The 12,318-nt window shown below is 37.7% G+C and overlaps 1 long non-coding RNA gene across 3 annotated transcripts in view; it reads left to right on the plus strand.

Annotated features, from left to right (window-relative positions):
* The window catches only part of LOC144238994 (uncharacterized), a 316,761-nt gene that overhangs the window by 40,852 nt on the left and 263,591 nt on the right, over positions 1 to 12,318 (plus strand). The window contains exons 1-2 of one of the 3 annotated variants that reach the window (XR_013337277.1): positions 7,698 to 7,842; positions 8,148 to 8,223. The exons of the other annotated variants lie outside the window; for them this stretch is intronic. This is a non-coding gene — a long non-coding RNA (uncharacterized LOC144238994). Of the gene's footprint in view, positions 1 to 7,697; positions 7,843 to 8,147; positions 8,224 to 12,318 lie in introns of those variants that run through there. 3 annotated transcript variants of the gene reach the window in all.

The raw sequence follows: 12,318 nt of genomic DNA on the forward strand, positions 1-12,318 counted from the left end.
ATTGTAATAAGGAGTGTGAAATGAGAATAGCTGAAAACAGGCCATATACCTTGGTACTAGGGCAAGGTATCCTGGGCGACGAGGACAGTAGAGAACTAAAGAAATGCAAGAAAGGTTTCAGTCCCTAAGATTTCCGAGTGTGTTAGTAGCCTAGGACCTAACATGTGAGAAGAATGGAAGGGTTGGAATACAGGAAAAGTAATGATATCAAGTCAAAAAATGGTGAATGGAGATGCATAAAGCCCATTTACCTAAAGTCGAGATTTGTCCTAGAAAATGTGGTTGGCTAAGTGTGCATATTGGGGTCAAGATATAATGGAAGAGGAGGAATGCAGAGACTAGGAACAGTAAAGGCTTAATACTAGTTTATTGAATAGATAGCAGTACTATTTTGGAGCATCTGACTCAGCTGCTGATGTAGAGATGTGTAACAAGATGGAAAAGTCACTTTAAAAGATGCTTCGTTCAAAACAATATGCTTGCAGCACAAAAACAATTATGTAAAATGTCTGTTGAGATTTGAAGTATCAGGCTGGTGCTAAGAATATATCATTTGATTAGGACTATGCATAAAGAATATGTAAACACTTGCATCATTTGCATCTGCAAAAAAAAAAAAAGAGTTTGTTTTTATTTCCTTGCTGGAGAAGACTGTGGAGGAAGAAAAACTCACCACATGATATAAATTTAAAATAATAAAAAACAAAGTTTTTAGACACAAGTTTCATTTATTTGGACTGAATGAATTCAGTTTCCAGTTGGATGCTCTTCTAAGAAAGAGTCTTTTTTATACGTCCTTTCTAGGAGCCCCCATCTTAAAAACAGATTCCATTTATTATCTAATTAATCAGATGATAGCATAGGTGTTTACTTAAAATTAATCTGACATACATTATTTGCTGGATCAACATGTAGAAGCCATGGTAACTACAAGCTGAATGTCAGAATACATGTTGGCAATGATCCCTAGAAGACTTTAAAAGCATCACAGCCATGAATTAGGTCTAAAGAAACTGATAATTATTTTCTGGAGTATAGACTAAATATTAGTCTTGCTGGGTCATTGCTATTACCCACTATAAGGTGAAGGCTATTGTCAAGTTTAACCACAGCTTTTGGACACAGTAGTGGATATAGAGGAGGACTTTCTTTTACCTGTTCTGTTATATAAAATTACGTGGATGACCCCTGTCTGGCCTTATACTGTAGCTTCTTCTATTCTTCATTATCTCAGTGTTGGAAGGTGGGAGATTGGACAACAGAAGAAGGCAAATTATATAGACTTTACAAGACATATTGTGGTTACATCCTATCTCTTGGCTCAGATTTAAAGGCATCATGGTTTTGAAGACTCAGTGGCTTAAAACCAGCAACCAACTGAACAGAATACTACCTGAACACTGCATTACATTTACCACATTATGCAGCATTATAAATAATTCAGCACAAGTGGCACTTCTAGTGCAAATGAACTTAGGCCATTTTGTAGCATTAACTCTGATGATTTTGTTCACATTTATTTTCTAATTCAATATTGGCTCATCTGTAATGGATTTCTTAGGTCATCCATTTAGAATAGCCAGGTTTATTCTGTGCTCACACAGAAACAATGACTATTTCTCAAATTGATAGTTGTAAAGGGAGGTCTAATTTCCCAATATGGATAGATTTTTTTTTAGATGCAGTACAGAAGATCTCTGTTTTTCAAAGGAGCCAGTGCCACTGTGGCTGTAATCTGGTTGGTATAGATTAGAGAGGGATTTGTGTACTGGAATGCTGAGTACAAGTTCTAACTGTGTGACAATTCTACTTCTTTGAGTAGGCAAACAAGACTGACCAATCTCTCAGGGTGCAGACAGGATAAATTAACATAATATTGTTAAGCATTTTTGGTCAAGATAGAATATATTATAGTAAATTGATTTATTTTCCTTTATGATATTTGATGAACCATAGATTTTCTAAGGAAAACTGTCCTCTGAGAAGATAGTTTCAGGCAACAATGCTGTGTGACGTGTGACCTTGTGGCATATGATTGGTCACCCCCAGGTGATAAGACTCAATAGGTAACTGAGCCAAGGTTAGCCAATCCATACCATGAACAGCAACCCATGATGTGATGGTATTCAAAAGTTATGCTCCTAAGAGGATGAAAAGTTATTAGTTATGCCCATTAGATTACTTCTCTTAGGACTTTGCACTCCCAAGTATAAAAAGTAAATAGAGGCTGTGAACAGAGAAGTTCTGAAAAGTCTGTTTTAAATTGGAGTCACTTTCTGCTGTCCTGTCTAATAAGGAGAACAAATGGTAAGCCTAGATTTTAAACCATAGTAGCTCATATCTCAGTGTTAATAGAGTCAGGGACTCTCATTCTGTAGTTCTGAAATCTTGAATTTTGTTTACCCCCCTGCAAAGAATACAAACTTCAGTCTGGGTTTAATCTTTTAAATAGGGAAGTGTGTGCTAGTTGTTTTCCTATTTGCTCTCAGATTATTCCCCTGCCTTTTTCTTCTTCTCTGTTATGTAGCAAGAAACTACATTTCCCAGATTTCTTTGCCAACTAGCTTCAAGTAAGTTGGAGGGATGAAGGAGGAAAGAAACTAGGGTAGTTGTCCCTTTCTTGGTCAGCTGTGGATGGAGCTCCAGCAACTCCCTCACTTGCTCTAGCTGTCACCAAACAGATCTGCCCTCTGTGGTGCTGACTCCTGGCAGGACCAGTAAGCCTTCTGTGCTTCCAACTGTCATTGGGTGACACTGGATTTTGGGCTCTAGGAAGTCCACCCCTCCCCTTCTCTCCCACCCTAGGGGCCACACAGGCTTCTTGCTGTTGCTCAACTCTTTCTTTTATTTATTCCCTATATGACTTTGCATCTGTTCCCTTACTACTATAACCAGTTTCCTGACCTGGATCAGTCGTTTAACTGAGCATCCATCCATGTCTGTAAAATGAAGAAAATAAGACATACTTCAAAATGCTGTTGAAAGAATCCTATACTAACAGATGCCATATGTTTGCACGTATAGGAGGATTAGGAGGAACTTAACAGAGGACCATAGGGGAGAAGAAGGGGGGAAAATAGTTGGGGAGAGGGAGGGAGGCAAACCATAAGAGACCCTTGAATGCTGAGAACAAACTGAGGACTGATGGGGGGTGGGGGGGAGGGGAAAGAAGGTGATGGGCATGGAGGAGGGCACTTGTGGGGATGAGCACTGAGTGTTATATGGGAACCAACTTGACAATAAACTATTAAAAAATAAAAATAAAAAAAGAGAAAGAATCCTATACTATTCCATAGTGGCCTCAACTGGCTAAATGCGGCTAACCAAACACTGAAAGATCCAGGCTTCTGAGATAGAGTCTAATTTGTTAATACACAGCAGTTAATTCTTCAGCCCTATGGACCAGCCTCAGGCTAATGAGTATCTACAGTGGATGTGATGAAATTAAGCCATTTTACAGAAAGGAAGCATGAGTTGGTCCTCAATGGGAGGTACATATAGGTGACTAGATACTTCCTATCACAATGACTCTGGATATATGGCCTAGCACATTACCATATTAAAGTTTCCTAGAACGTGACAAGAAGAAAGAAATAGTTAATTAACTTTTTCTACATGGCAGAAAACTTGGCTACCATAGCAGTTTTACACTGTAGAGCTTTCGCCCCTGGAGGGAAATTATGTCATTTTCTTATTGGTCTACAAGTCTAAACACCCCAGGCAAGAGACTGTGTTGAACACTTGCTGATCAGTAAGCTATGACTGGGGCTAGTGAGTATGACTCATGCTGTTTTGAGGAGACAGCTCCTAATGAAACATTTGGAAAGAGTGGGAAGGCCAGCCAGTGTCTAGAGAAGGGATACTGGAACAGGAAATTCCATAAGTGTTTATTAAAGAGTATGGATGAGGTAAACAAAAGAGTCTACAAGTATAAGAATAATGACCTGGCCNGAGAAAGGGTGGTGTTGCAGAAGAAGTAGAATTTTTAGTGAATGGCAGATACAGAGAAGAGGAAGAGTCAAAGACAACAGCATGGTTTAAAATCTGAGAAATGGGGGCTCCTAGATAGCTCAATGGGTTAAGTGTCTGATTTTGGCTCAGGACTCTTGGGTTTGAGCCCCACGTGGGGCTCAGTGCTGACAGCTCAGAGCCTGGAGCCTGCTTGAGACTGTGTCTCCCTCTCTCTCTCTCTGCCCCTCTCCCACTTGTTCTCTCTCTCTCTCTTTCTCTCCTCTCTCTTCTCTCTCAAAAATGAATAAACATTAAAAAGAGAGCCCTCCCCCTTTTTTTAAAAATTAAAATATGAGTGATGAAAGGAATATTTTGTTTAAACACATATAGTGCTTATGACATGCCTAGAACTATTTTTAAGTACCTTATACAAATTAACTGATTTAATTCCTTATTTTCTGATTTAATTCTTTTTTAAAAATGTTTTTATTTATTACCGAGAGAGAGACAGAGACAGACACACACAGCGTGAGCAGGCACAGGTCAGAGAGAGGGAGATATAGAATCTGAAACAGGCTTCAGGCTCTGAGCTAGTTGTCAGCACAGAACCAGACCCAGGGCTCATACCCACGAACTGTGAGATTATGACCTGAGCTGAAGTCGGACGCTCAACCGACTAAGCAACCCAGGTGCCCCCTTATTTAATTCTTAATAACAATGCACTGTGGTAAGGAAAAAGAGGCACAAGGAGGTTAAGCAACTTGTCCAAGACCACAGTTAGGTGGCAGAGTAGGGCTTCAGACCTAGCAGTCCTGTTATAGAGTAACAAAATGGCATTGGCAGTCAGACTTCACATATGCCAAACCATCCAGGGACTGAGACACGGCTTCTGATGACTGCTGCCATAGAAGAGAGAACAAGCATCTTTTCATGACTCATTTACCTTGAATGGGTTACAGGTCCATTATAACCAGAATGATAAGCTATATATGATTAGCTAATATATATCAGGGCTAGGACAATCCTACATAAGCAACAGGACTGGCAAAGGATGAGAAGGAATTCCACAAAGTAAAAATTTGGTTAATATTGATAGAAGATGGGGAAATAGAGGTTGGTGACAAAAATAACAAATTGAAAACCACAAAAAAGGAAACAAAGTAGAGGATTTTACTCTTAGAAGGGTTAACAGAATCAGGAGAAGAGGAAATAAGACAGTACAGGATGGACAAGAAAACAAAAGCCTGATTTGGGGTCCTGCTGAATTTGCTGCAGAGATTTCAGCAGGGGCTAAGTGTTCTCCCCTGGATCATTGGTACCAAGACAGAAAAACCTTGATCTGTCACTATTCTGTGGCCCCACTTTTTACCGGGTTCACCTGAAGGTGAACCTTGTCTCTCTTATGTTGAAACGTCTTTTCCTCCTGGCTGTTTTTTTCTCAGTGCTGTATCCAAGCAGATTTATTTTTACCTCCATGCTTCCTTTCATCCTCAGTTTGAGCAGAAAATCAAGAACTGGGATTTTCATAGATAATTTAATCTCATGTCTTTATATTTCAACTTAAAAAGAGCAACTCTTCTACCAGAGTGACTTTATCAGGGTTAAACCATGGTAATGTGAGAGAGGAGCTCTATTTAACTGTCTTCTAATTTTTCCCTTCATCTCTATTCTTTGAGTTGTAGTCAGTCTTAGTTCGGCCTCAACATAGTTATTCTTTTTGATGGGAGTTGTTGAAGCCAAGATCCGAACCTTGAGAGGTGAGGAAATATATAATATATATAAACACTAAGGTGCTATGTCTCATAAGTCTCTCAAAAATATGTAGTTGTACAAAAGGACTCTTTCATTCAATAGAACAAGTAAATAAGGAAGAAAAGTTGCTTGTGGATTTTAATTAGCATGATGATTGAATACTAAGTAATTTTTGCTGAGTCACTCTTTTTAGAGAAATAAGAACTTCAAAGATCATGGAAGTAGCTCCCTGCTGCATTGAAACATAGATTTCTAGATTACTGTTAAGTGGTAGCTGCTTTATTGATTGGGCAAAGCTTAAACTGGAGAAGAACCACTTACTGAATTTTCTCATTTCCATAGTAGTCTGATTATGATAAGGAAAATATCAATTTATAGTCTGGTAAGATTCACATCTCTTAGGTACAGTTTAATCGTTTCATTCATTTCCCCTTTATTTACACAGTTTATAAAAGTAAGATTCCTAGATGTCTTTCATCTTTGGAATGAACAGTGTAGAATATACTCCTCCTTTGCTTCCTCCTCATTCTCCCCTACCCCAATTTCAGCTCATGTATGTTCCCCTCCTTAAATGGAAAGAAATTGCATGTTGAGTGCTTCCTCCCGTAATAGTAAGAAGCAGAGCAGCGCTGTCATCTGCTTCATTTTATGGACACTAGTGATTTTCCTGTAGAGGGATAACTGTTGATTAAATATTTTCCATGCTGCTTCCACATTTCCTGGTTCTGCAGCTCTTGTTTCCCTGACTTAAAGCAAAAATATTGCTTGGTTAAGACACCATGCTCTATTTCAAATCAGTTTGCCACCAACATTTGGTTATTGGGATATCATTTAAAATAGAGTCTACTCATATTTAAATATTACTCACCTGACCAAAAACAAATCAGGACACCTTCTTCATCCATTCATTAATTTAATAAAGGATTTTTAAAGAGCTCTTTATAATTATACTGCTTCTAGAAATATAATCTCTAAGCTGATGTGTAGCTATTGTTTAATAAATTTATCAAAGCATGTATAAATGCATAAAAGCATATTTATATATCTGCAACCTTTATTTACATTTACCAGCTGGAGGAATTATAATGTCTGCCAATTGCTATATTGTCAGTAGTCACTGGTGGATCTTACTAGAGCAACCATACCACTTCAAAACATACCAGAGCAAAACAACAATAGCATCAACTCTTACCATTGGTACCACTACAACTATGTCTACTAATTTTATAAAGTAAGCCTGATGGCTATATTTATTCTCATCTTAAAGGAGGAATCTGAAGCTGAGCATATTTCAGTGCAGGGAAGAAATACCCAAGGCAGAAGCAGGGAATTAAACCAGGTTTTCTGATTTGCAAGAATACTTATTTTGGTATCCAGTATTTTGTTATAATGACATCTTAATCTATTAAGAAAATTTACACGGGTATTTAAAAATCCACTATGAGCCTTGTTGGATCCTGATGCTAACAAATTACAGAAGGAAAAAAAAGAAAAGAAAAATTGCCTCTCATCAAAGTAAGATCAGTTAACACATTTATACAAAAATAACACATTAAAAATATTTTCACATCAATAGTGAGAATGCAAACTTCTTGGTCATTATGGCTGGCTTTCCTTATCCTCCAAAACTTTGTGATTTTACTTGGTGTTGAAGCACTGGGGAAGCTGGTTTGGATATCAGTCAATAGTCTGCCATAGATGAGCTGCTATGACACTAACCCAGTTGACATTGCCACTTCAGGTCTGGAACTCTACTGTTTATGTGTTATACTTGGGCACAGAGTATTATCTTTTATGGCCTAGGATTCTTGGTGTCTACGATCCTGACTCCTTAGACACATCATCCCATTCCCTTCTAAAGTCTTGCCAACTTCTGAGCTTGCTGTCACAGAGCATATGTAGCTGTTGCTCAGAGGAACTCACAGATCTCATTCCCCTTTCAGGCTGCTTCAGCCTATTAAATTGTATCATCTCTCCTTTCTTCCTAGACTTACTGAACCTCAAAGTATCATTTCCTCTCTGCTTCTGGACCTTGCCAAAATTTCTGGAGGCTGGGGTACAAAAGATTGATATTTTGCTTGAGGAAAGGCTATAAGGAGGACACACACATTATCCTGCCAAACACATTACTATAAAAAGGTAATCATCATTGCTCTTTTTAGTTATTTTAAAAAAATCTACTAAGCCCCAAAGCTTTCATCTTCTATTCTGGGCTGATATGTGGAGAAATTTTGGCTGGTAACATTTGCATTGGCCTTGGGAAAGGGTAGAAGGAAAAGATCCAACCTCCAATTCTTAGTAGTAAGTGGAAATTCCTTGTGACTCTTATTTGGAGCAATAACATATTAGTTTTATTTTTCTCATTTTAATAAGATTAAATGTAAGATTTTCAAAAGCAGAAAGCAAAGGAAAATACGCCCACTTGCATGCTTTTCTGTTATCAGCTTATATATATCTACAAAGCAGAAAGAAGTGCCAGTTCTCTCCAAAATGAAAGACTGGAACATTCTCCAGAAGAAGGTAAGCAGACTCATCTTTTCTCATATCTAATCTTCTTGCAGTCAGAAAAATACTGACAGTGAAAGTATAACTAAGATGTTAACTCTGAATTTGGATAAATTATTTGACCATTATCAAAAGTCCTTTCTTTGCTCCATGAAAAAATATTTTTATACCTTAATTTCATTCCACTTTAATTTCCTCTCTGAACAACTGGCCAACAACTCTTGTCATTCTGGTGCTGTGCTCACCATTTCCTGGGATCAGAAGCACTGTCTGCTTTTGGAATGGTTTACCCTGCAAGGTCTTCATCCAGTTTAATCCAGTATCAAGCATTCTGTAGCACAATATATGGGAGTGTTAGATCATTAACAGAGTTTTTATTCTGAGTCTTTCACAAGCTGCAGTGCTGTGTGATTGTGGCTGGGTCTTAAGGCACCTTATGATATCACTTCCCCATTTTAAAAACAAATAAAGATTGTAGTCATTTATTTTGATATTTTAAGCTTGATTCCCTGTACTTACTTTCTTAACACCCCACAAGACTTTTAATAAAACTGGTCCATCTTCTGAAAACAGATTAAGAATCCTTGAAAATAGTTCTATCCAACAAAGAGTAAATTACAACTGTCCTATACTTTTGTGGAAGGTCTAGATACAGGAATATGTGAAAGATGGATGAATTCAGTGGTTTGTGAGATGTTACCAGGAAATTCACCCTGTGTTCACTCTGGCATTAAGATCCAGCAAAATAGGAGAAAATAATACTTGAGAAGTAAATGCATTTTAGGTTAAAAGAAAAAGAGGGGGAAATGAAATGAAATAAAATAATCATAATGTAATGGACTTACAAACCCTTAAGCCCTATTTTAAACTTTAAAATCCTCACAAGATCTGGATCAAAGTCTCAGAATGACAAATGGAGTTCATTAATAATAAAGAAGAACACTTGAGAAATTAAGAGAATATTGTACCTATGCTTAGTGATATGATGTTTTTAAAGGGAGTGTACAGTCAGAATTCTAAGATAAGACATTTCATCAGTCTTGTCAGAGATATGTTTTTTGAGCCAGGGAAAAACTCTGGGACTTGATAGGGTTCCATAGATTCCTTGTTTGAATATGGTTACAAAATATGTGACTGAATTACTAATAGAAACAGATGATAGCCAGTTCTTATTATTGGAAGTATTTTTCTTTTATATTTAGCTAGGAGTTATCCAATTGGTATTAAAATTTATTATTTATTTTTGAGAGAGAGAGAAAGCCTGACACAGGGCTTGAACGCACGGACCATGAGATCATGAGATCATGACCTGAGCCGAAGTCGGACAGTTAACTGACTGAGCCACCCAGGTGTCCCTATCTAATTGTTTTTAAAAGGCATCTCCAACTGGGCTTAGCCAAAGGTTAAACACTAGCTCAGGGTTACACAATATCTTGGTTTTCCGACTGTCATGAAAACAGGGTTCCCACTCTGCTACATTGACCCATGAGCTGTACCACCTTGTTGGCAGATTGAGATCTCCCTGGGCCCAAAGCAATGATCTTGTTTCTGTTTGTGGTTGGATGGAAGATGTTCACTTGGCTAATGATCTCTGTGACCCAAAGAAAAGCAGGTGAAGGCTGAGGTTAATGCAATATTGAAGTGTTAAGAGGCTTTTTCACAACTCAGGAAACTCTCTTAGCTGAGCTATTTCTCCTGAAATGTTGAGTCCTGTTTTCCATGGCATGGTGCAGCTGATGTTGTCACTCTGTGGTCAGGAGCAGGAAAGCTGGTGGGGTGGAGAGAGATTAGTGGTCTGAAAATATGTAATTGGTATTGCATGGCAGCAGGGAGTTGACAGCCCTCAGGGACCGCAAACAGGAGAGGACCAACAGCTCGAGTGAATTAAAACAAACTGTGATTTTGAAAAAAAAAAAAAAGTAAGAGAAACATCATTGAGTATTTAAGAATTTGATAAATTATGGATGAATTCTGTATTGCCCTCTTAAGAAGGTAAAGTGTTAAATGAGATATTGTATGTAAGGAAGTTAGTATGGTACCAGGATCATAGTTATTAATCAATTAAAAATCTGGTAGTTTTTGTTATTATTATGTATGGGGGAAGCAGGTCGGTATATCTTAATCTTAGAAATAGTATTATTTCATTGGAATTTTCCCCCATTTGCACTAGAGAATTCTGATCCTCGATTCATATCCTGTACCTGACATTGTGGGTGGAAAAACTCCACTCATGAATTTGGATAGAGCAGGCACACTGCTACGGCAGTTGCCATCCAACTGACTGTGGTTAGTTTGTATAATTGAAGCCAAGCAAAGCTAAGGCAATGCTGGTACATGGATCCTTCTGTTAGACTAAATAAAGAACAATGAGACCATTTTTATGGGGGGAGGAGAAAAAAATGTTTTTAACAGTAGGGAATGGCTTAAGTCTAGGAACCTTAGGCTGTTACCAAATATTGAGGAAAAACTGCACAGAAATCTATAGTCACCCAGATATTTCCAGAAATCCAGTCTTTGATTTCATTGTAGATGAAATTAGGGAAAGATCAGACTTTTTTTTTTTCGGGCATTGTGAGACACAGCCTTAGCATCTTTCTGGTTCGCTTGTAGGTCTCTCTATTTCGAACTGTGTCAGGGATTCATCCTGGACCAGCACAGCTGCTTTCAGGATGTCAGTCCACTGCTAGGGCCACTCTTCAATCTATAAAGGACTGTTTATTTTGTGAAAAGTTTGCACAGGGATGTAGCCCAGATGGAGGTCTGGTTCATTGGAATGAGCCAGCCAAGTTTGGTATGTTGGTAGCTTCAAGTCACAGAATTAAAATTTACAAAGCAATGACATTTAACTTTCCTTCCTGGAGATCAACCAAGGAAGAGCCTTCTGACATCCAAAAAAGTTAAGTCAGTTCAAATCTGTAATAGTATCATCTTGAGTATCTGGGAATTTTAGCAAGAACAATTCTTTGCTCAGGACAAGATGATAGAGAATGAACAGTATAGGTATAGGCTTAATACAACACTTTCCACAAAGCAAATCTTCCAAATGTTGGCCGTTGAGTGAATGAATAGAAATATTTTAAAAAGAGGTGGTTTTGACATGAAGTCCAAGATTTAATTAAACACTTTTCACCTTCATTTTTCTTATATAGAGGAAACATGTAAAAGCATGACCTCAATATTCTGAAGGACATAGATTCAAATCCTAAGAAAATCACTAATAGTCTTTAAGTTCCCTCAACCATAAAATAAAAATTATAATCTATAAGAATTTTGTGAAAATCAAATCAGATATTTGTAAAGAACTATATGTGACTCATAGTAGGTGCTCAATAAATATTGGTTCTCTCTACTCTAGTTGTTCTTTCAACCCTCTCTTTAAGCATGACTTTAATTCCAGGCATAAATGCTTAATATGCAAAGGAATAAAAGGAAAATTCTGAGATACATCTTTTAGAGATTCAATTCTAGTGATCCGCTGCATGTTTGTCTTCTATGATTATGTCACTGGATGGACTATACTGCAATGAGCAATGCATTCAGAGGAGTATTGTCAATAATTTATGGTGATGAGGATACTGTATAAAAATTTTAACAAGTTCATCAAAACTCCTGGGATATTTACATGGTATATTATAAGATCTACCTATGAAGTTGTTTTTGAAAAAAAAAAAAAATTGGGCATGAGATGCTTCTCATTCCATGAAAGGAATGCCAGAGAACTAATGTTATAGCTAACCCAAGAAACTATAGCATTTGGAGAATTCACCAGTCTTCCTGAAAATCCTATGAGGCTATCCTCAAACGCAAATCAAGGAAGTATACTCCAGAGTAAGATTCTTCTGTCATACTCAGTACCTATCTCATAGTCTGTACACAATTGGAGTACTTATTTCCACTGGAAATACTAGTTCCTGCCTTTATTATCACATGACTTCAGAACACTGAGCCTAGGGAGTGGTGAGCTGCTGTGAAGTTCTACATTGGAAGAGTCTAGGAACTATGAAAGGAAGCAAATCTTTAGGGCAGTTAGAGCTGAATGTAGCTATTCTTTGCTATGGCAGGGAATGTGGTCAACAGAGAGAACATAGTCAGAGAGTAGTCAGCTTAGTG

This window comes from Crocuta crocuta, unplaced genomic scaffold (assembly GCF_008692635.1).
Source record: "Crocuta crocuta isolate KB4526 unplaced genomic scaffold, BGI_CrCroc_1.0 scaffold479, whole genome shotgun sequence".
Lineage (NCBI taxonomy): Eukaryota > Metazoa > Chordata > Mammalia > Carnivora > Hyaenidae > Crocuta > Crocuta crocuta.